The sequence below is a fragment of the Ursus americanus genome, chromosome 10, assembly GCF_024610735.1.
Source record: "Ursus americanus isolate L20-20 chromosome 10, mUrsAme1.1.p, whole genome shotgun sequence".
Lineage (NCBI taxonomy): Eukaryota > Metazoa > Chordata > Mammalia > Carnivora > Ursidae > Ursus > Ursus americanus.
Window position 1 is genome coordinate 24,080,796 of NC_142136.1, and position 22,576 is coordinate 24,103,371.

The window sequence follows — 22,576 nt, forward strand, 5'->3', positions numbered from 1 at the left end:
TATTTACTGATACAGGTTAATGAAGACTTTAGTAAAGTGCTTATTTGTGGCTTGAAAACCTAATGGAAATTTACTATATCAAGTAATAGCCCAGAGTTCTTGTCAAAAATATGAAATTTTGGGTTTATACGACAAACACAAATCTGCCCATGAGTTTTGTTATTCAGTGATGAAAATTCTGTATCAAATGTGAAATATAGAAATATTTTCTTCATATTTCTGAAAAAAGAATAGTATATAGGTTTAATTACTAAATTCATGGAATTTGTGATATAATAGTGTTTCAAGACTATAATGCTCAGGAATTTTTGTTCATAATTATATACCAAGGATGTAAATGCCATGTCACCCAGCAAAATTAACACTGTGGAAAAGAAGGCAGGATCACAGAACTCTGTGTGTATGTCAGAAGGGGAAAGAGAGAGAGAGGGAGAGACTGAAAAAACAAGAGAAGTTATAATCTAGTACTAACCTCTAAGATTTTAGGTAGCATTAAAAATATGAGGACTTTTGGTCACTTCAAGATTAAAAAATTCACACACACACACACACACACACACACACGTATACACAAGTTACAAGATATTCCTCATTCTTCATGATACATAGTAATCTTCCATTCATTCAGTGATTAAACTTTAGGTAACTAAAGCTTATCTATTAAAAAGAGAGTTATCACAGGGTGCCTGGATGGCTAAGTCAGTTAAGTATCTGCGTTGGGTTCAGGTCATGGTTCCAGGGGCCTGAGATAGATCCCTGCATAGGGCTCAGTGGAGAGTCTGCCTGTCCTTCTCCCTCTCCACCTCCCCACCTTGTAGGTGTGCTCTCTCTCTCAAATGAATAAATAAAATCTTTTAAAAAATTAAAAAGAGAATCATCACAATTCTTGGCAACATCAAAAATACAAATAGCATTTTTTACTGTTGCTAACTCATTTATAATTATGTAATTACTGCCTAATCTGTGCTAGACACTGTCATAAGTACTAGAATACTATGTTCAATGAGAAGATGTCCATGCCCTCATAAAATTTTAACACTTTGTAGAAGAGAAAGGTATTTACAATAGTCACATAACTATGTAATAGTTATAAAATGTAAAAGTGCTTTGAAAGAAAAACATGGAGCAAAATTGGAAATTATTACTAGACATCAAGACAGGGAGTGGGCTGTGGTCTGAAAAGGTCTCTTGGTGGAAGCAATACTTCAGTTAGAAAAATTTTCCCAGGCAAAAGGAACACCATATATAATATCTCTAAACCTGGAGAGAACTTAATTCTTTGGAGGAATAATATAAATGTAGTTTCTCTGGAGTGATCACAGGAGTGATATTACAGAGGTAGACAGGGGCCATCATCAAACACTTTGAGTAGGAAATCGTGATAAGGATTTTATGTTTTAGCTAAAATGCAAATGGCAGCTATTAAAAGGTTCTGAGTAGGACAATTATCTTTTTTGATAAACATATTAAGAAAATCACCTCAACTATGGTGAAAAGGAGATTACTGCTTTTAATATTTTCCGATGATTCATCCAAAAGTGAAAAAAAGCAAATATTCTTTAATGATCACTGCCAAATGATCAATACATTCTGCATGTCTGTCTTCTTTACATCCAAAAACCTCAGTAAGGTGAAATGTTACAATCCTAAAATTATAAACTCACAATATTCAAGAGGATGAGTAAAGTACATTCTTCAGAGAAGGGATTTCAATAAAATTCTGAATGCTAAGAGCAAATAAAGAAGTGACAAGTGGTGAAATAGGACAGCAATAGCTGGAGCTTCTAGTACAAGTGGAAGGACTGAAATAACAAAGACTTGTCATAGGAGAACCCTAGGGTAAGTAGAAACTGGAGAATCCTGCATACAATAAAATGTGAGATTGATGTATGATTCTAAACAAGAGGATTCAACATATGGCTTCTGTATATGAGCATAATATTCTATTACCTCTTGTACCATCTCATAAAGGCCTGGAAGTTAGGCACACAGGCAAAGATTTAAAGGATTCTTTTCTAAAGTAATTGAATGCCAAGTATAAATTCTTGTTTTTGTTGTACTCATCCTATGACAAAGTTCACCATTGACAAAATCACACAAGTTCCAAACCAAATTTTTATTGTCTCATTTTTAAATATGAAAGGATAAGAGCACCTGGGTGGCTCAGTCAGTTAAGCATCCAGCTCTTGGTTTCAGCTCAGGTCATGATCTCAGGGGCATGAGATTGAGGCGCAATACATTGGGCTCCGTGCTCAGTGTGAAGTCGGCTTGAGATTCTCTCTCCCTCTCCCCTCCCCCTTTCCTCATGCTCTCTCTCCAATAAATAAATAAATCTTTAAATATGAAAGGACATCCTAGAAGCAGTAGAACAATGAAAGATTGAGATTTTAAAAGTGAATCTAAAGCAGAGTTTCTCAGTCATGGCACTATTGACATCTTGGAAATGATACACAGTAGAAACCAATAGCGTGTCCATCCTAGTTGTGATAATCAAAAATGTCAACACACATTGCCAACAACCCAAGGGGACTAAATCATCTCCAGCTGAGAACCACTGCTCTACAGGAAACAGATTGAGGAAAAGAAGATATTTTAAAATAACTGTATTTAGTTTAAACACTGCATTCGCAATATAAGAAAAATAAAACATAAAAAGCAAATAGGAAGTAAGAAGCCCTTGAAAATAAATAATATATCTAAAATTTAATAAAAAATAATTGACAACTTAGGAAAGTCAGGTAATATACCAAAGATATAGAACCAAAAGATAAAATGAGGGAAGATATGAGAGACCCAAAATATAACTAAATATGAACTCTAGATAAAGGGAACAAAGAAGATAAAAACTAATAGAAAGAAATTTCTCAGAAAGACAGGTGTCTAGGCTGCATAGACTTAACAAGTGCTCAATGAGTAAATGACTAAAGACTTTGGAAGTAAAGAATGGATTCTAAACCTTCCCTGGAGGAAGAGTTGCCATACAAATTAATGAGTTACCTTTGAGTCGCATTATCTTAAACAGTGAAGCAGCTTGAGATCAAAGAAATTATAACTTTATAGATCTAACAAAATGATCTCAGAAGAAAGGACTGAGGTAAAAGAAAGATATAAGCAAGATCTTGTACATATATGAGTAAATTAAAGAAACAAAGTCAAACAAAAATTATCTTATTAAACTTAACTATAGTAGCATGCAATCTGTGAAGAGTGCTTGGAGTTAATGTCTTCTGAAGCTTTTGCATTGTTAAGGATGAAGGTAATTAAATAACTTAAGTTTAGATGTTTAGCCTCATTGACTTAAGTAGCATGGTAAAGTTTCTAGCATAACCACTAACATTACAAAAATAGAATGCATAAATTCTAAAATAGTAGATGGGAAAGTTGGAATAAGAGAAAAAAGTCCTATCAGAATAAGGCAAGATAAAAAGCACATAAAAAAGGGGGGAGGCAAATGAAAGAGACAAAATATATAGGTAGAAATAAATCCAAATAGATCAGGAAAGCTTTTCCTCACCTGTCGCTAGGGTTCTCGGTCCTTCCAAGGAAGCAAAGGCCGCATTGGGGTGAGGCCCTCTCTTTATCAGGTGACTAGTGCCATCCCTGGGCAGCACCCCCCACCCCTGCTCAGCTCTCACCTGCACCTTGAGCTCCCCTGCATCTCCTCGGCTGTCATCCTGCATGGCGATGAGGTGACAGGAATGGAATATAAGATCAATGCCTTTGTTAAAGCAGTGGGTGTAGATATTGAACCTTTCTGGCTGGGCTCTTTGCAAAGTCCCCAGCCAGCGTCTATCTGGGAACCCTCCTGTGCAACATAGGAGCTGGTGGACCCGTCCCAGCAGCTGGTGCTACACCAGCAGGAGGTGTGGCTTCTTCCACCACCGCTGCCCCAGCTGAGGAGAAGAAAGTAGAAGCAAAGAAAGAAGAATCAGGGGAGACTGATGATGACATGGGCTTTGATCTTTTTGACTAAACCTCTTCTGTAGCCTGTTCAATAAAAAGCTGAACTCTTAAAAAAAATTAAAAACAAATATACGAGGGATGATGATGAATGAAAATAAGTTTGCTAGTTAAGATCGAAAGATTGGCTGCTATGCCCTGTTTCTAAAAGCTGTAACTAATAAATAGGAAAACAGAGAAGATGAGAGGAAGAATGATACCAAATATATACTAAATACCTAGAAAAAGGATTATTCATATTAATAGCAAGCAAAATGGATTAATGTCTCATAAAATAACATAAATACATGAGCAAAACGTAGTCTAATTTTTATGAGATTTTGGGGGAAAAAAATCCATCGCATTATAGGACATAAACATGCCCAAATCAAATATGTGATATTCAAATAAACAAAATTATAGAATATAAAATATCTGAACATGAGTTTATGCAACATGCAATGTTTAAAGAAAATGCATTCTTAAAGTACAGTTTATGTGTATTACAACCAATCGAGTTTAACACTTATAAAGTATGGTAGTGAGACTGATCATATGCTTGGACCACAATGCAATTTAACTTAGAAATCAGTATCAAAATATGAAGTGTAGAAATCTTAAAATGCACTTTAAAATATCACCAAATAAGCTTATATATCATAAAAATGGAAGTCAATGGAAATGGAAATATGTATTAAAACAATGGATAAGGATATATTAAGAAAAATGGTAGATTTAGTATTTCTATTAGAAGAGAATAATATACATGTACATTGTGAAAGGATTACTGTAATCAAGCTAATACGTATCCATCACCTCACAGTTACCTTTGTGTGTGTGTGTGTGTGTGTGGTGAGAACACTTAAGATCTACTCTCAAAAATTTCAAGAATAGAATATATGTATATTAACCATAGTTACCAAATATATGTGTATGCGTGTATGTACATGTAAGTTACCAAATATATATGTATGTGTGTATGTACATGTTTTTTTTTTTCAGAACAAACTCTCAGGTAAAGGACAAATGTTTCATTATTTATCTCCATAATCTGGATTATGGGATATTATATAGCATCCAAACCTCTACCAGGGAAATTACAGAATCTCTCTGATTTCTCCAGTCTGTACTCACCAAAATTTAAAAGCATGGATGATAGCTATAGTCCTTTGTTACCATAAAAATCTAAAGTAAAATTTTTCTTTCCTTTTTTGTACCTTATACTTACCACAATTTTTAAAGATTTATTTATTTATTTATTGGGGGGGCAGAGGAAGAGAAAGTCTTAAGCAGACTCTGCACTGAGTGCAGAGCCCAATGCAGAGCTCTGTCTCTCCATCTGAACCTAAACCAAGAGTTAGATGCTTAACCAACTGGTTAGATGCCACCCAGTCGCCCACCACAGTTTTTATTGAGATAGACTTGTGGAAATTTAAGGTGTACTGCTTGTTGATTTAATACACCTATATGTTGAACTATGATTATCACCGTAGCATTATTTAACACTTCTAATAGGTCACATAATTATTTCTTTTTTGTGGTGAGAACATTTAAGATCTCTTGGCAGCTTTGAAGTATAGTATTATTGACTGTAATCACTAAGCTGTGCATTAGATCCCCAAAATTAATTCACCTTCTTAAGTGAAAGTGTGTGTACCCTTTCACAACATCTCCCCAGTTGCCCCACCCCACAACTCCTGGTAACCACCATTCTACTGTTTCTACGAGATCTACTTAGTTAGATTCCACATATAAGTGATATTGTACACTATTTGTCTTTCTCTGTCTGACTTATGTTACTTAGCATATTGCCCTCAAGGTCTAGAAATGTTTTTCTTCTAGAATTATAGCTGACGAGAACTCATAAATATAGATCTTTCTATGATAATAAAGCTAACCTTCTAAATATTAAGGAGTTCAGAAAACAGTATAAGTTTCTCATAAAAAAGAAATGCAGTGTAAAAAGGTAAGGAATTATCAGTGATCATTACTTTGAAAGAAGAAAAGGCCTTTGAGGGAAAGTGTGTAGATAATATTTCCCATCATATTCTGAAGGCCTACAGAAGAGTGAAGTGCTCTGTAGATTTCTCTGATTGCCTCAGCCATTCTCCCTGGCTTTCATCAGAGGCATGCTTTTGCCATTGAATGAGTACTTTTTTCACCAGACAAGGGGATGTTTTTTGTCGTATTTAAATAATTATCATTTTATATAAACTACAGACCTATTGTTATCATGTAGCTGTTGAAATATATGCATGCCTTATATTCTACAATTTAATTGTACACAATAACATAATTGTATTAGTCTACAAAAAATAAGCTTCTTATTTTAACCTTCATAATTATAAATTAGTATAAAACAAAAATTTCCCTTACCAGCATGCTTTTATTGCTAATAACTATGGCTAGTTTTCAGTTGGCTTTCTTTGATATGCTAATGCCTTATATTTAAAGTTGAATGAATGAGTGAATGAACAAATGAATGAACAAAAAATTAGATGTATAATAAGGCTTCCAGTAAGAGTTTATGTGTATATGCACAGAAGGATATGAATATTTTTAAGGACTATTCAAAATTCTTCTCAGTGAAATTAAGAGTTGCATATGCTGTGGTATCCTGGTGAGGGCAGCAAAACATTCAGCCTAACTTTAAAAAGAAATATCGTTCTATGCAAACTACAAGTTATTACAAAATCCAAAGTGTAGCTCTTCAATCCCAGAGGAAGTATTCAAAGACATAACAACTATACTTTTCATCAAAACTATCACTATATCATCACTGTTTTCTAAATCACGGTAGCTCTTGTATTCATTCATTCATTCATTCATTCATATCAGATATATATGTATCTCTCAAAGTCATGGACCCACATGATCTTAGGAACCACCTAGTATAACCTCAAAAGATAATAACATACCTGTAATTGAGAACTAAGAGGATGCACATTCCTACTAGTTATGACTAAATCGCAATTTTATATGAACATATATTTTTTCTAACTTATTTTCTATTTTAATGACTTATTTAAAGTATGAAACACCTTAAAATATGTTTTGTGGTATATTCAAGTGGGTAAATGTAATCACATGTTCTGATATCTAATTTGAAAGTATGGTCAGAAGAGAGGCTATAAAATGATATACATTTTTTAAAATTTCAATGTACTAAGCTAAATAGAAATATTATATTTTGATGGACTATAAACATGTTAGCTGAATCAATAACATTTAATACTGCATTGTCTTAATAAATATTTACTTGATGCTATCTCACAGTAAAAAAGAAATTGTATAAATATAAGAAATCTTGGAAATACATTATTTTATTGACTTGACAATTGTTTAGGAATTCATTGCACAAGTGAGTGGATTTTTCTTTTTCTTTTTTTTCTTTTTTTTTTTAGGTATACACTTTAACTGAAAAGCAAGTTATTAACTATAAACAATAGTAATGAAGATAGGGCAGGTGGAATGAAGAGGAAGGCGTAGAGAAACCTGTATGAGTTTGAATGTGCTTTTGAAATTTTTACTCTGAAAATATAGAAATGGCTCTAGAAACCTGAAATGGAGTCTTAAAATTTTCAGCCTTTTCAGAGAGATACACTATGCTTCTAGTTACTTCAGTGGTATAATAATCATTTTGTGAAAAGCCCTTTTTTTTTTTTTTAAGTAGGCTCCATGACCCAGTGTGGAGCCCAACTCAGGCTTGAACTCAGGACCCTGAGATCAAGACCTGAGCTGAGATCGAGAGTCAATGCTTAACCAACTGAGCCACCCAGAAACCCCTGGAAAACACTCTTCTAACTGAAAATATTCCATTGTACACTAATTAGTTCAGAGCACTTGTGTCTCTCGTGATATCCTCTTAGTTTTTGTTTTAAAAAGTGATTTCCATATATGTTTAATTGATACTATCATTTGAAATTTAAGCACATACTTCCAGATGCTGAGGCTCAGAAATTATAAATTTCTTCTATATTCTGAGCCACTAAAGGAAAAAATAAATTAGCAATGTTATCATCTCTTATTTGACACATAGAATTACAAATTGGATGTTGTTTTTATTTTTATCATGAGAAACCGGAGAATAAATATGTACTGTGAACTTACTACGAATGAGTGTAAAGCACAGTTCTATTTCAAAGTATCTTTAGCCTAGGAAAGAAAATCAGGCATAGATATTTTATAAATTAAAGAAAAATGAAATGTGAAGTAATTCTAATGAAAGGAAATTTGTAATTTGTAGACGGATAAGTAGCAAAAATATAAAGTGAAGAAGTTCAGAGGAGTTAATCCTGAATTGTAATGGTCATACATTTTTTTTTTTGTTTAAAAATTTATCTTGAGTATCTACTCTGTTTATTGTGTTTCCCGTGGGAATGTGTGGGGAGGAGATAGAATAGTCAGAAGGTGATTTGATGAGCATGAAATCAGAAAAAGCATGTAAATGGATACACTTCCCAGGACTCACTTTTCCGCTTAACATTCTTGGATGTTAAGAATTTTGCCAATATATTTTTCTTTGTGAGTCTCCATTTATTTTGCTCCATTTCTAATGCTTTTCCTTTGGTTTTAAGTTTCTTGCCATAATACTACTCTAATGGATCTGTACATGTCTTTACCTAATGGGCTGGTCTTTATGGTGAAGTGACATGTTTATCATAAGATAGTATGTACCTATAAAAGTATAAATTTCAGGGAGTAGTTACTGAACAAACCTTGTCATTGCCATTCATACCATTGTATCGACCATATCATTATTTTGAGTACTGGAATATATATATATATATATATATATATATATATATATATATATATATATACACACACACACACACACATATACATACACACCTATTTACATAGGTTCATACACACATAAAGTCAGCCTTCAATTTATAATGGGAGATAGGGCATACCTATGATGATAATGATGATAACTATCATGGGACAGAAATGGAAATATGCTCTTTGGATTTTAGTAAGTTTATACTTAAATTTATTGGGGAGTAAGCATTAAAAAAAAAGGAACTGTTGTTTTGCAAGCTTTTTTCTGGGTCTCATGTTTGACTTTTGATATTATTTTAACCTGTCCCGCCCTCCCCAGATTTATTGAAATACAATCAGTATACAAAAAATGACATATAATTAATGTATACAATTTGATGAGTTTATTGACATTTATACACTCATGTTATGAACACCGCAATCAGATAAACAGGGTAAATATATCCATTACCTCCAAAAGCTTCCTTGTGTCACTTTGTTTCTGTTTATGTTGGGGGGATAGGCTAAAAACACTTAACATGATCTCAGGGCAGTGAGATCCAGCCCCACTTCGGGCTCTGTGCTGTGTGTGAAGCCTGCTTGGGATTATCTCTCCATCTGCCCCTCCCATCCCTCTCTCCCTCTCTTTCTCTCTCTCTTCCTCTCAAAAAAAAAAAAAAATCCCCTTTCTCCTTTTCTTGCTCTCACTCATTTAGTAATGTATGTGCATACTTCAACATATACCATGATAAAAAATAAAATGGTCCACATCAAAACATCGTTTCACATAAATAAGAAGTATTGCCTCTAAAGTATTATTTCTGAAGGCATTGGCATTTCTGTTTTTCATCCAGCCCTAGAAATAATTCAAATTTATCATCATTCATGGCACAAACAGTTATGAGCATTTTTTAAGCTTCTTAACCTTTTACAAAAAGCAGACTGACAGATACTATAATGTTACTTGGAAGGAGTTTATGAAGCATACAGAGTCCATTTATCTTTGCAGACAATTAAGGATTTAAACATGGATTAGGCCATGCAATCAAGTAGTTTATACATAGGTTATTTGGTCTTGGCACCCTATCAAATTATTTGAGTATAGTAGTGTTATTTCACCAAAAGCTATTACAGGAATAGCCTTAAAAACTCATTCCTGTATTTGCTCTAAGGAGTTATTACGTCATCCATAATATTACCATTTCTCGGTGTCTTCTATACAAAAACCTACACTGAAAATACCCAATTAAACTCAGTATTTCTCAAAAAATGTGGTTTTCTTAAGGGAACCACAGTTTTGTCCCAGTATTACAAAGTAACTCTCTATATAGTGTTTACTTTCAGAATTTGGCCATCCACGAAAGGATATTGAAAAATACCTTGTACCCAGTGCACATATTTATAAATGGAAGTAGACTATTGGAAAGTAAGAAATGCTTGTTTAAGAGGACAGAGCATGAGCTGTGGTGATTAATAACATACAAGTATAACATTTTTTTATTATGCTATCCATACTGGTTAAGTGTGGAAAGAGAAAAAAAATCACAGCAGTTCTATGAGTTTGACATCCCCATAAGTAATTTTGCAGATGTAAATGCACTTTACCTATAAGTGTGCCTTTATAAACTAACAAAAGTGTTATTGTCCATTTTGTTTTGGACACCATAATACTCAGGAGCAAATGCATTACCAAATTAAAATGCCTCTGAGGACCTACGGTCTGCAGGTTAGGTACTGATGGCCTTTTCTAACTTGTTTTCTCCCTACGAATATGTCTATATTTTGCTATTTTATTGTATATATTTCCTATAAACTACCACAAATCCTTTGTGGAACCACACATGCCATTAATTAATTGCTTAACTCTGTGCAGCTGTACTGTGCCAGGCCCTCTGCCAGATGCTGGAAATACAAAGATAAACATGACACAATCCCTTTTTTCAAGGAGTTGAAACTCTAGCCAAAGTGGATCCCATTTTTACGGTACTTTGGAATATAGCAAGCTCTCCCACATTATCATATTTGATATACACACATGGGAAATTTAAAAAGTGCATTAGAAGTATGTTTACTCTTCCTGGGCACTGAACTGCAACAATTATTTTGTTCAATAATAGATCCACTGGGAAGATGTAGCTAATGTGTGAAAAGTCAAATCTGAAATAGATGTGTTATCCTGGGAGCATAACTCAAATTTTGGTGAAACTCCCTTTGATTCTGCACTGTGTTATTGGATTTTTATTTTGCTTCCATCATCACCAAATCTGAAGATCTAATATTTATCTTATAGATAATAGCAATTGTATACCACTTCTACATTGCTTCAGAAAATGTAACTGCATTACTTCCAATCCAATGAAACGGAATGAGAAGAACCCAGAGCCAAAGATTCGAGTAAAATGATACCATATTAAGAAAAACCTCTAATTTATATTTTTATGCCTTTAAATATTTTTAATATGTAAAAAAATGACTTGATGACCATTTACCAAATAATAGTGATATATATATATTGATAGTGTAATTATTTGATTCTTATTATGCAAAATAGAAACTACGACTATATACATGTCCTACTGCTGTCCGTGGTTTTGTGTTTTAATTGACTGCATTTTAAAAACAGATTTTAAAATAAGGCCATTTATCCTGCCATTGGTTTGCTCCCCTCCTCTTCCTCTCATTGGTGAGGGAGGGAGTCGGGTTCCAGGGTAGTGGCTTTTCCATCCTCTAGCATGGTCAAAGCACAAGACCTGACTCCATCAATAATTGACATTGACAACAGGGCAGCTAGTGCAACAAACCATTTGCCAGAACATGTGTGCTGATACTAGTTGTAATAAGACTAAAATGAAAAGAAAAAAAATCTCTTTTTTTGCATAGATTGGGAGAGCAATTTCAACATGTCTTTTGATTGACATGCTTGCAGATGTTTAAGAACTGTGAAGCAAATTATAATTTATGGAAAGCGGATTTTGCATCCAGTTGATTTCCCTTTGAAACATTTCAGTGAAATATGACATTTGATTTTGATTTTTCAAGACCACCTCAGAGACGAAGTGTGATGTGCCATCTCCTAATGCTATTACCATACTTTGTGTGCTGGTAGTGACTATCAGCAAGTCTGCCTTCAGCAACACCGGGAATTGTAAATATGTTACTAAACAAGTGGTAAAATCTGGGAATAGACCATACATTTTTCAGTGGGGGTGATATCACCCAAAGGTGGAAAAATTGATTCAGAGTGGCAGAATATTAGACATTACAATGGTTTTTGGACCTCCACAGGGCCACAGAAGATACAGGATATACAGAATAATCTCTGTTATGAAAATGTCATGGGTGCAAGATTAGGAGAAAAAGAAATCTAAAAGGCTTTTGGGTGGGAAATAATAATGGAAAAAAATAAAAGTTAAGAAACAATAGTATAAACCCAGTCATTTAGGGTTTGAAGCTATATACTTAGTTTACCTAGAAATAATTTATCAAGCAAAAGACAAAATTCTGCTGAACTGGTAAAACTATAAATAAAATAGAAATAATACTGTGCTAAATAATCATCTTCTAGGGAGTTTCTTAAAGATATTCTATTAATATGAGAACTGAGAACAAGTACAGCTATGAAAATTTCAAATAAGTTATTATCACTACTTATTTTTAGATTACAATAAGTAAATAAAGGATTAAAAGTATGAGCAAAATTACATGTTTTTAATGTGTCATGTTTTAATTAATATATTTCCAATTTCAAAAGGGGTGGAATATTTGATGATTATCAATAAGATATTTTCATTTCAAATTAGTTCTTAAATGAAAGAGACAATATTTACAATTTGTGGTAGCCATATTCTTCAAAAACAATTATTTTTATGCAGGTTGTATGCTAACAAATAAACAATTCAAAATAGTGAAATTCATAAACATTACAAATAAGCTAACTAAACTAAATTCAACCAAATTCAAGCACTTTGAGGTCAATTACAGTGATATGTAAAAATTGATGTCTATGTACAAAGGCATTTTAGAAAGTTACCGTAAAATAAACTTTTGCTAAATCTACCCCTTTAATTAAAAACTATTCTACAAAAAAAAAAATTATTCAAGAAAACAAGTTACTGTATGAGTTTTAAAATGCAAATCTAGTATCTAATACAATCATTTCTGACATAGCTATTAAACTAGTATTTTCTTTATTTAAAGGTTTTCATTATATTTGAAATAATCAATGATATATTTTCCAGGCCAGTCAATGGGTTTTTTTAGCATAATTTCAAGCAGTGTCATACTGAAAAGAGGAGGAGTAAGTAAAAAAATGTAAGGCAGGAAGAGAATATTATAAAGACATAAACAAAGAATAGAAATTGTCCATTATTCCAAAAGAATAGAGAAAGGACCCAAATTAATAAAATTATGAATAAAAAAGGAGAGGTCACAACCAACACCAATGAAATTGAAAGGATTATTAGAAACTTTTATCAACAGCTATATGCCAATAAATTAAGCAATCTGGAAGAGATGGAGGCCTTCCTGGAAACCTATAAACTACCAAGACTGAAACAGGAAGAAACTGATTTTTTAAACAGGCCAATTAATTATGAAGAGCTTGAGTCAGTGATAAACAACCTTCCAAATAACAAAACTCCAGGCCCGGATGGTTTTCTTGGGGAATTCTACCAAACATTCAAAGAGAAATAATACCTATTCTCCTAAAGCTATTTCAAAAAATAGAAACAGAAGGAAAGCTACCAAACTCATTCTATGAGGCCAATATTACCTTGATCCCCAAACCAGGCAAAGACCCCATCAAAAAGGAGAATTACAGACTGATTTCCCTAATGAATATGGACGCCAAAATCCTCAACAAGAAATTGTCTATTATGTATACAGAATCTTATGTTCTCCAAAATAAGTTATTCCAATTTAATTGAAAAACAAATGATGAAAAAGAAAACTTAGTCACTTTTCAAAAATTCATGCTAATTGGAAACAACCAAGTAGAGACACAAAACCACACTTCAGAAAACATATACACACACACAAACGTATGCATGTATACCTATATATATGTATATGTACATTTATTTGTTTATTAACTCATATAAGTAGATACTAGATATGACATCACATCCTATGCTTCATGATAGCCTTAGAAGACAAAGGCTTTGGACAAAGCAAAATATTCCAGGAAAGGGAATACCTCACTGTGATTTAGATGTGAATTTAAGCTTGAAATGATTTTGGAAATTGAGTATAAGCATTGTATGCTTAATAAATGGCTGTAATAGAGGTGCTTGTTCAGGAAGAAACAGAAATGGAGGTAGTTAGCCTAGCTGCAGGGACACAAGTAGAATGAGAAATAACAAAATTCTCTCAAGGGAATTATGCAAGCCATGCGGCATCATATGCCAACATCAGCTTACCTTTTAGGGCTCTCCTGGAGATGTAACAATTGAATATATGCCCGAACGGCAACAAAGTTAAAACTGAACAGATCTACCAGGCATAAAGCCTTATTCCTCAATGCCACTTTGGAAGTGACACTGTGGGTTTTCAAACATGATTACAAACTATAAATTTGTGTTCTGCGTGTCTGCAGGATCATATTCTGAAACGCTGAACCATCATTGTATCAAAAATAGCCACAAATTACCTACTTTTTGTACAATTATCTTTGAAAAATGAACATTAGAAAAAAGGCTTGGTAGAATTTGGGGGAAACAACCAGCAGAAACCAGGACCTTCCCGGAAAAATAAGAAGGCATAGTTAGTCACTTTATTCCCACTTCAGATCAGTCTGATTTCCTGATTTACTCAAGCAGAAAAGCACTTTAGAGAAAGGTAACTGAGTAGCTCCCAGAATCTCTGGAAAGATCAGAGAACCAAGTTGGGTATGTGAACGGGAAGGAAAGTGGCCCCATAATCAAAATTGGTTGAAATTGTGCCATAGCAGTTCTCTGCTGAGGATAGTGCTGCCGATGCTCTAACCAGCAGCAAAAAACTTGCAACAACTCCTTCCTCAGCCCTGGACCCTGAGAAGTCCCCGGCCACAGCTATTCTAGATATGCTCATTATTGCCTTTGCTGCCGCAGGCAGAGGTAATCCTTCCATTTCTTTTCCCACGTGTCAAAAGGTCTAATTTCAAAATCCAGACACATGAGTCTGATTGGCTAGACCAAGTCATATGATCTGCCCTAGCTACCAGGAGAGCTGGGAAAATGGGTGTCTAATGTTTTTATCACTTATGATAATATATATGGTTTATCTCCAGATAAGAGACTTAAAAGGTGGGAAATTGACTAGTATTAGGAATGGAGTGAGAGATTCCCCCATAAGCACAGTGTACAGCCAAGTATGATTTCCTGAGTTTGATGCCAAAGCCCCTGATATTTTCACTGCTTTGGCAACTGCTCATGTGAGATAATGCTTTTTCACAGCCTAATAGTTGCCATAAATGTAGAAACTGCCAATTCCAACTGATTAGAAAATAAGATGTTTTCTAGTTTAATAAATAATATTTAATCCTTTTTCCTTGGGAAATTCAAATGCCCTGTAGGATTTCCATTTTTCATAATATTGAAATCAAAATTAGTTACTAATACATAGTGCTTGTGCAGAAATCTAAAAGAGATGGTGTTGACCTTTTTTATCAGCCCCTTTAATTAAACACTAGCCATCTGATTAGACACTAGCCATCTACATGATATAGTTTAATTGCCATCACAAAAAGGCATCCACCACTGTTAAATGCATCTCTCTACCTGGTCTGCAATAGCGCATGTGATTCTACCTTTAGACATTTATTTCTCTGGATCAAGATATTGTGTACCAAGAATCAAGGGTGAAAATACAAGTTGTGGCATTGTCCATCTTACAGTTTTGCATTCTGGTTTTGTATACAGTATGTATAAAATGATATATTATGCTTGTAGTGTATGCATGGTTGTGTGTGGCTAGTGTGCACCTGTGTGTATGGAAATAAATTAGTGATTTTAACACTTTTTTTTGAAAACTGATGAAACAGAGTATGTATATAATACATTTTTTAAATGGTGTATCATCTTGACATTATATAAGCACTTGTAAGACAGATAGTCAAATTTGTCCTGAAATAAGTCCCAAGGAAGACATAGTAATGTATATGACAAAATAATAACAAAACTAGTGGGAGAAGGAGAGAGATAAAGAAAGAAAAGATTTTATAAAAGAAAATAGGAGGAAAAAAAGACAATTTAGCTCTTAAGATTTTGCCATAACTCTGAAAAGACTAACAGAATAGCAAATAACACTTTTGTTTTTATATATTTTTAAAATCTGATCGATAACCTGAAAAGTTAACCTCACTGGGTCTACAGACTTTCATGATTTTTTAATCTTTTATATTCACAAGAGCTAATTTCACAACCCACTTCCTCTTGCAAAAGCAGCAATGAGTCCCTATCATTAGCATCATCACACATTTATTTGTTGTCAAGCAGGTGCATGGTACTGTGCTAACTCTTATGGGATACACAAAATGTAGGTTAGAAACTCATTTTCTAGAGAATAAAAGAATTTCATAAATATATGCATGATAATCCAGGAAAAAATATATAAAGTGCACATAATGCATGGAAAACATGAAACCTAAAAATGTACCTAAATAATTCACAGATTGTATCTCTTTCCCAGGTAACTAGTCTGTGAATTAATCCTGTCTCTGAGCTTTCTAACTCTTATGATCTGTCCCACTCAATTTATCACTAACTCGCATACTGCTTTATTTCACTGATGGAGTGTACATACCATATGTATTATGTGCCCAGTACTCTGTTAGGTGACAGGATATAAAAATATAAAGGGGTTTGATCTCTGTCTTCAAGAATATTACATTTTAGTGAGGAATCAATGCTACAAACAATTTTCAAAAGAATACACAACTTACTAGTTATTTTACTCAATCCATTAAGGTGAAAGGGACTCAGATATGTAGGTGGCTTGGTCTGGAAAGGACTTACAGAAGTAATTTTAAGCTAAAATATGTTAAAACTTGAATAAGAATGAAGAAGGAAAACAATATATTCAGTAAGTAATCATAAATTGAAAATTATTTGCTCAAGTAAATGGGTCAGTATTGGCTTCACTTTAAAAGTACCGAGCTGATTGGAAAATATTTTAAATAGTAATAAATAGTGTTGGCAGGGGTTTAAGAAAATAGCAAATCTCATCTACTGCTGGTAGAATATAAATTGGTAAGATTTTTGAGTAGGCAGCTTGTCAGTTTGCATCAGAAGTCTTAATATTTTTCCTATACTTTGACCTGGCATTGCTACTTCTAGGAAATCTGTAATAAGAAGATAAATAATAATGTTCACAGTGATTTGTGCAGAAGTTGTTCTTTGCAGCATTACTTATGAAAGCAAAAATTTTAGTAAGAACTAAATATCCAACAATGTGAAGTTAGTTCAAAGAATTATTCTATGTCATACAAAGGAATTCAGCCTCCAATAGCAGTGGTTGTTTAATAACAATGCAAATGTTCACAAATAAATGTGAAGTGCAAAAAATATATTGCAAAATATATGTGTGTATGTTTATACTAATTTCTGGGGGTTAGAATTCTGTAGATTTTATTTTATATTTTTGCTGTTGTTTTCAGTGTTTTCTAAAATCTATACAAATAACATGTATTGCTTTATCTAAAAAAAAATGTTATACATTCTTTGTAGGAAACAAAAACAGAATTATTTTTCTATGAGTAATTATCTGCAGGGTCTTGTAAGACAAATTTTAAAAAGTAGAATAAGTTCTGTTAAAAACAATACAATAGGCCCACAATGGAGTTGCTTATGCCAAGCCTGGCATCACCAAACTAAAATTTAATTAGTTTTAGCTCTCCCAGAAGTGGAATCTTGAATCACCACTAGTGAGGTAATTTGCCCAAGAGACCCCTGCCATGCCCTGAAGAAAAGTGACCTTGTCACAACCAATCTGATTTTTGCTAGTATAATTTTCTTACTCCTGCTCCCTTCTGCCTATAAAAGTCTGTCATTTTGCACAGCTACTCAGAACACTTCGCTGTCTGCTAGCTAGAATGCTGCCCAATTCATGAATCCTTGAGTAAAGCCAGTAAGACCTTTAAAATTTACTCAGTTGAATTTTGTTTTTTAACAATTATGAAGATTATATTTAAGCACCAATTAATATAAGCAATTGTACAAATATGTGTTCTCATTTCATTGTAGTATAGTACATAGTGTAGTACAGTTGAGTCTTGAACAACCTGGGTTTGAACTGCATGTCCCACTATTACACAGATTTCTTACATTAGATACACCATATTATTATAAAGGTTTTTCTCGTCTTTATGGTTTTCTTAATAACATTTTCTTTTCTCTATCTTACTTTACAGTAAGGTACAGTATAAAATACATATATACAGAATATGTGTTAATCAGCTATGTTATTGGTAAGTTGTCTGGTCAATAGTAACCTATTAGTAGTTAAGTTTTGGAGGAGTCAAAAGCTATACAAGGATTTTCAACTGTGCAAAGGGTTTTTCAGGAGTCAACTGCATATACCTAGAGTGTTACCCTTTTCAGGCAGACCTTTGGTTGCTTCATTTATGTTAAATTTTAAAAAAATTAGAATTTTCCTATATACAAATTTATATTTTTGATCAGTGTTCTCCCCAATATGTCCCAAATAGTGATTCACACAAGTTTTATTAGACAATGAGACTTCATGAGAAAATCAGTTCCAATCAAAGATAGCCAAACATATGAGCCAAAGCAGTATAAAGTAATAGAAACGTGAAAAAATGATACTTCAGGACACAAGCAAAATTGTGAAAATATGTGTTTTGAGGGAGAGAGAGAGAGAGCTCCTGTGCACAAATGCAGGGGATAGGGGAGGGACAAAGGGAGAGAGAGAGAGAGAGAATCTTAAGCAGCTCCATGCCCAGCATGGAGCCCAGAGTGGGGCTCCATATCACCACCCTGAGATCTTGATCTGAGCAGAAATCAAGAGTCAGCTGCTTAACCAACTGAGCCAGTCATGCGCCCCTGTAAAAGTATTTTTATGTGTTTTACTTAGTTTGCTATTTATTTCATTATAAATAAAAGCTACATTTTGACAAGCAACTACAAAAAAATATTTTCAAAATATATTTTATGGTTTTGCCTTCAGAAGTCATGTAATATGATTATTTTGGTACTCCACTCCTAGAAAATTATTTACATAGAAAAGGAAAATGTAAAAAATAGGTGGAAACCTTACATTCTAAGCATGTTAGTTTACAGGTGTAATTGACTTACATTCTCATCTCTTAGTTTACAGTTGTTATCACGGAAAGAAGAATTTCAACAACCCTTTATCTTATGAAATATAGTAAAGGATAGTAGTAGATTAAACTCAGTACTAGTAAATTCTATTCTACAGTGCTTATTACATTCATTCTTGGTTTCAAGCCCTAGTGAATATGCAAATACATTAATATAACATCCCAAGTCCAAATGTGAAAAGTCTAAGGAAGCAAGAGACATTGGGGCTTTTCTGAAATCATTTTTAAAGATTTTGGACTCAGAAAAAAGAACCTGAAGGGACCAAAAATTCACTTCGGTGAATTAATTTACTGGTAAGGAAACCGACCCATGGAAAGATTAACTAAAGTAACAGCATTTAGAGCAAATAAGGACTTAGGAGTGAGAATAAAAGTTTAGCTCATTAGTGTGTAGCTTTGTTACTTTTGGCAAAGTCAACTAGTATTATCCAATCTTGGTAAATTACTCAATACTCCTCAGTTTCAGTTTCCACATCTATAAAATAGAATAATAGTATCAAAATCACCATACACAAGTTTTCAGTAGTTCCCTCCGGAATAAAAAACATGGATAAGAGAGGCTAAAGATGGACTTCCTATATATAATTTTGTGTTTCTTAAATAAAAAAGTATTTCTTTTAAAATTAAAAATCAAAACAATACTTTTAAAATTATTGTGCAGAATAAATTAAGAATGAAAATATCTTAAATTAATGTTGGTTATGTTTCCTACTCTTCCATCTTAAATATGTAGTGCACATATGGAAACATTTGGAAATTTGATGCCACTTGGGGGAAATAGATAATAAACTGATAATTCTATTTTTAATCTTAATGATCCCATGATATGTACATCTAACTTTTGTCACTTGAGAGATGAACCTGTTTGAGGAAGAATAAGAAAATATGAACATTTAATGATACAATTGAAATCCTTCTGGCCACAGCCCAGAAACAAAACTACAGCCCTGAGCAGATATTATCAATTCTCATCATCATCTGGAGTATCCTTTATTTCAGGCTCCTGAGATCATCTGCTATGAGAGGCAAAGCAATTGAAGTAGTTCACTTGAGCTCAAATAGATATAGTAGAACCCTTTTAAAAAGAGTTCATGCCTAAGAAATGTTCCCCTAAGGCATTAGAAATGTTTAGATTGCATACACATTGCCATATTTTTTTTATTTCCTACCAAGAAATTTACTGTTATACTTGAAGAGTTAGCCTTTGGAGGGTTGGATATACTATTCTGGACTGCTTTATTTCTCTGAAATACATTTATTATGAAAATAATTTTTTAAGAAAAACTTTGTTGGCTCATTAATGAGGATGCATGTTCAACTGAACTACGTGTGTGTCTATATTCTTTCTTGCAATTTTGTATTGAATATCTTCATATAGGTTATATTACCTTACTATTTTTTCTGAGTTTTGGTTGCTCATCTGGCCCTACCACATGCCTTTTCTTAGAGTGCAAAGGTAGTAAACTATTTGAGGAGAATAAAATTGGGGAAAAAAGATTGTAACATATCGAAATAGGAAAATCCTGATGTAAAATTTCTAATGTGATGGGTGGTTTGAGAGGCAAGAAGCAATCAGGGGACAGAGATAAAAAGTTTAATGGGTGGGGGAGGGATGAAATCTGAATATCAATTGCTTGTTACCTCAATTCTGTTCATTTAAAATCAACTGAAATATGTTCTTTGAATAAATACTTTATTCAGCAAGTTAAATAAACAAGTAACCAATTAAGTTTAATAGTATGATTTTAGATGATTGCCATTAATATTTTTCTTTCTAAACAGGGAGCATTTTTCTGTCTCTCCTTCAGAGCTTTGTTTCCCCTATCAATCACAGGCACTGCATGAGGCTGCCTTCTTTCACAGGGTGGTTTCTGGGGCCAAGAAGTTTCAGACCTGAGTCCTATTACAAAGATACAGAAATATCCTTCCGTTCAGTTTAACTCCTCCTGCACATCTGCACTTCTCAACTGCAGAGCAGTTTTTCTGTGAAATGGTTTCAGATTAAGCTCTTTCTCTTTCTACATGTGGTCATGGGTTAAATGAAATAAGAACCAAATTGTTTTGGAAGTGTAATAGGTTGTCTGAAAAAGGCCTCTCTCTCGCTCTCTCACACACACACACAACCTAACTGAACCTTCATCCATGCCTTCCCACTGAATTTCACCAGAAGACAACACATTTGATTATATGAAAATATTACATACAGATATGAAAACTGCCTTCCCCGAGAATTAGCTTCTGAACCCAGGAAAAAAAAAGTTCTATACGTCCCTGAATTTCCTCATCCCTAGTCCTTCCTGGAATTCTTTAACTCTCTAGCCTTTTCAAAATGCATGCGTCCTTGAATTTTGAATCTTTTACTCAGATTATTAGCAGGCATATTAACAGCTGTCCAACTGTGTAGGACCTAATTAAAAGGGAAACTGATGTAAACATATTTCTGCTTCTACTGAAGAAAGGAAATAATAATAATAATATCCTATAAATTTAAACCCTAAAATCATGCACACAATTTTTAGAATATATTGATGGAAAAGGTGTCAACTCTGTTAAGAAAAGTCAGAACAGCTGACTTTTCCAACAAACAGCATTCTCGCATTCTCTCCCTTCTCAGATGTTTTTAGAACTTGGTTTTTATAAGCTCCATCTAAGTTTGAGGAACCAGATGATTCCTTCTCTGGGAAAAGTCCTAGCTGGGTGTTCCACCAGCGCCAGTGACCCAGAGAAGAGAAACTGTGCACTACCTGCAGATAACATTCACACAGGGCCTTAGAAAACAGCGGTTTCTCTCTCCCACTCTCTCTCTCTCCCTCTTTTTCCCTCCCTCTCTCTCTCTCACTCTCTCTCAAAATGCAACTGGTTATTTACTTATAAGCATTTTAAATTCGCCCATATGGATTCAGAAACTTTGTGAGTGTGTATGAGTGTGTGTGTATGTGTGTGTGGGTGCACATGCCAGCCTGCCAGTGGGTATTTAAGAGCACTCACGAATCATACTGGGATTTTTTTCCTGCTCCCTCCCTCCTTTTCCGGTTTTCAGTGAAAGCTTTCTCAGGTCTGGAATCAAAGACGCAAGCGTGCATTGTATTTTCACCCTGCAGACTTAAATAACATTCAAGAAATACCATCAGAGAAACCTAACTCTCAACGACCAAATTGACTAAAATTCTATACCAAGTTTAAAAAAGAAAAAGTATGTGCCTAAATTATATGCCATGCAACAAAAATTCATGCCCAGTTATATATTTAATATATATATGATATATAATATCATATATATAATAATATATATGATATGACTATATGTTCCAAATAACCACTTTCAACGTGCCAAAAAAATTTCAAAGACATCAAATAGCATAAAACATTGTACTGCAGAGACGGAAGAAATGCATTTAAAGCACCGATGAAAATGGCGTGCAGTATAATTACCTCAAATTGCTGTTCGCTTGACACCCTGACACTAATTTTATTCAAGCCATTGGGAAATAAATGTTTTAAAAGCACTCCTTTCCAAACGCTGGAGGTAGTGGGGGCTGTGAGGTCGTTAAGGAA

General features: G+C 33.7%; 1 pseudogene; it reads left to right on the top strand.

The window, feature by feature from the left end:
• The window catches only part of LOC123800977 (large ribosomal subunit protein P1 pseudogene), a 63,486-nt pseudogene extending 59,513 nt beyond the window's left edge, over positions 1 to 3,973 (top strand).
• The last annotated feature ends 18,603 nt before the right edge of the window (positions 3,974 to 22,576 follow it).